The 3,463-nt window shown below is 41.6% G+C and overlaps 1 non-coding gene across 1 annotated transcript; it reads right to left on the bottom strand.

The window, feature by feature from the left end:
* Nucleotides 1-239: 239 nt before the first annotated feature.
* Nucleotides 240-323, bottom strand: Trnal-cag (transfer RNA leucine (anticodon CAG)). The gene has a single exon. It is a non-coding gene; the product is annotated as a tRNA-Leu (tRNA).
* Nucleotides 324-3,463: the final 3,140 nt, after the last annotated feature.

Genomic DNA, 3,463 nt, shown 5'->3' with positions numbered 1-3,463 from the left:
GTGACGGTTTTTACGAAGTCCATGTTTGTTTGTTATCTATAGACTGGTTGCCGGCCTAGTGATAAGTGTGTGTACGTATGTGTGTGTGTGTGTCGAGTAGATTTAAGGGTATCGTATGTGTGAGTGTGTGGCTTAGTGATAGCGTGTGTATGTGTTTTTTGTTGCTAGTAGGCCTATTAATGAGCGACGGCGGGTCAGGGGATACGTGTGGTAGGCCTCGCAGCCCCACAAAAGACTCGTGTCAGGAGTGGGATTCGAACCCACGCCCGGAAGACCGGACTGCGACCTGAACGCAGCGCCTTGGACCGCTCGGCCATCCTGACTTAGAGACTATTCGGCAATGGTGGTTTAATATTCTTTCTCTCTCTCTCTCTCTCTCTCTCTCTCTCTCTCTCTCATTAGTAACCCTAACTTTTATCTTTATCTTGCGACATCAGACAAAAAGAAAGAAAAGGAAAATAATTATAGAAAAATATATATACAAGAAAAAATAATTCACGATTTTGGAACACTAAAAAAATAAAAATAATAGAGATACTTCGTTTTTGAGAGAGAGAGAGAGAGAGAGAGAGAGAGAGAGAGAGAGAGAGAGAGAGAGAGAGAGAGAGAGAGAGAGAGAGAGAGAGAGATTGGCACACACACACACACACACACACACACACACACACACACACAGAAATACTCACACATAAAATTGACAACTCACGTGATTCCACCCTTGCATAACCACCACCACCACCACCACCACCACCACCACCAATGCAACACAATACGCTATACGGGTTCAGATAGCCTTACGTAACGCATCATCCTTGTACTCAGACCTGTGTTGCTATAACGAATGAGGAAATGTGTTAAAATAGAAACGAGGGAATTTATACATGAGTCAGAATGTGAATGAGTGACGCAACGAGTGAATGAAAATGAAGGGAAAGGAGAAGAAAGAGATGAATGAGGAAGGGAAGAGAAAACTATGCATGAAAAAAAGGAAAAAAACAAAAACAAAACAAAAACGTGACGATAGCTAGAGATAGAGGAAAAAACTTGGCACACACACACAGAGAGAGAGAGAGAGAGAGAGAGAGAGAGAGAGAGAGAGAGAGAGAGAGAGAGAGAGAGAGAGAGAGAGAGAGAGAGAGAGAGAGAGAGAGAGAGAGAGACAGACAAAAATAATACCAACAATAATAATAAAACAAAAACAAAAAAAGGAGAAAAAAGGGAAATGAAGAAGACAAAGATGACAAAGAGGAAAAAGAGGAAAATTAAGAAGATAGAAAAATGAGAAAGAGAAGAAAACAACAAAAATAATACAAATAACAATAATAAGAAGACAAGGAAGGACAAAAACACGAAGAAAAAGGGAGAGAAGACAAAAAGGATGATAAAGGATAATGAAGAAGATAAAGAAGAAGAAAGAGAAGAAAAACAACGGAAATAATAACAGCAACAATACGAGGAAAAAAAAAAAGAAGAAAAAGGAAGTGAAGAAAATAGAACTGATAAAAAAAAGAAAAAAAAGAATGAAGCTGAAAAAGAAGAAAAATAAAAAAAAGCAACAATACGAGGAAGACAAAAGACGAATAAGAAAAAAAAATGAAGAAGAAAATCATGATAAAAAAAACAAAAGAGGATAACGAAAAGATAAAAAAGAAGACAAGAAAAAAAAATAATACAGCTACTACTATTACCACCACCACCACCACCACAACAACAACAACAACAACACAGGTGAGGGGGGGCAGCCAAGATCAAGGTGCGTCTCGTTAGCGGCATCACGGTTTGTTTACTTGCCCAGGTGTGGCGCCGCGGCATCCTCGTGACGTCACACCTGCGCAGAGGACAGGTGGCGCGGCTATCTTGGGAGGAGGAGGAGGAGGAGGAGGAGGATGTAATGATCAGAATGAAGTGCCCTGTTGATGCTATATGGATTGAGGAGGAGGAGGAAGAGGTGGAGGAGGAGGAGGAGGACGTAATGATCAAAATGAAGTGCCTTGTTGATGCTTTGGGGAATGAGGAGGAGGAAGAGGAGGAGGAGGAGGAGTAGGAGGAGGAAGAAGAAGAAACAGAGGACGTAATGAAGAAAATAAAATGAAAAGAAGAAAAGGAAAAAAAAGAAAAGGAAAAAAAAAGGAAAAGGAGGAAGAGAAGAGGGAAAGGGAGGAGGAGGAGGAGGAGGAGGAGGAAGAGGAAAAGAAGGACCAATAGAGAGGCTGATCCAATCGTTTTTATAGAAGATTTACAGCCTTGACTTTTGAAGAGGGAGGGAGGGGGGAGAAAGGGAGGGAGGAAGGGAGAGAGAGAGGGAGTGAGGGAGGGAAGGAGGGAGAGAGGGAGAGGAAATGTAAGGAAATATATGGTCTTGATGCCGTTAGAGAGAGAGAGAGAGAGAGAGAGAGAGAGAGAGAGAGAGAGAGAGAGAGAGAGAGAGAGAGAGAGAGAGATTATCAAAAGCACTTTATCCTCTTTCTTGCTTTTGGCTAACTATCTTAGGAAAAGGAGGAGGAGGAGGAGGAGGAGGAGGAGTGCCAAATACCATTGCTTCTTCCTTCCACCCTCCACTGATCATGACACAAGCGAAGGCCTTCCTCTTCCTCTTCCTCTTCTTCTTCCTCCTTTTTCTTTTTTTTATTATATTTTCTCTCCTCTTCCTGTTTTTCTTTCCCTCGTTTTCTTTTTCTTTTTCTTTTTTTCTAAACTTTTTCTCTTTCTTTCTTCTACTGTTCCTCCCTCTCCTCCTTTTCCTCCTCCTTTTCCTCCTCCTCCTCCTCCTCGTCTTCCTCTTCTAATGCCTTCTACTGCTCCTCCACCTCCTCCTTTCCCTTCTCCTTCTCCTCCTCCTCCTTCTCCTCTTCCTCGTCTTCCTCTTCTAATTCCTTCGACTCATATTACAAATTCAAGAGGCTATAAACTAGAAATTAGTGACACACACACACACACACACACACACACACACACACACACACACACACACACAGAGAGAGAGACAGAGAGAGAGAGAGAGAGAGAGAGAGAGAGAGAGAGAGAGAGAGAGAGAGAGAGAGAGAGAGAGAGAGAGAGAGAGAGAGAGAGAGAGAGAGAGAGAGAGAATTAAATATAGCTTCGATTATCCCCTTTTGCGTCACGCAGTTTAAGCAAGTAACGGAGATTAGCGGGGGAGGAGGAGGAGGAGGAGGGGGAGGAGGAGGAGGAGGAGGAGGAGGAGGAGGAGGAGGAGGAGGAGGAGTAGGAGGAGGAGGAGGAGGAGGAGGAGGAAGGACAAAGAAAGTGACAAAGAGAAAATTGTAATACGTAGATCTATATACGAGAGAAAAGACAAGATAGTGAAGGAAATAAATAAATAAATTATATAATTAATTAAAAGTATGTAAATAATATAGACCTGAGAAAGAACACTGAATCTCAATAATAACGATAATTATTATTGTTATTATTATTATTATAATAGTAAACAAACAAATTTATC

Source organism: Eriocheir sinensis, chromosome 59 (assembly GCF_024679095.1).
Source record: "Eriocheir sinensis breed Jianghai 21 chromosome 59, ASM2467909v1, whole genome shotgun sequence".
Classification (NCBI taxonomy): Eukaryota; Metazoa; Arthropoda; class Malacostraca; order Decapoda; family Varunidae; genus Eriocheir; species Eriocheir sinensis.
This window is presented reverse-complemented; position numbering and strand designations above follow the sequence as displayed.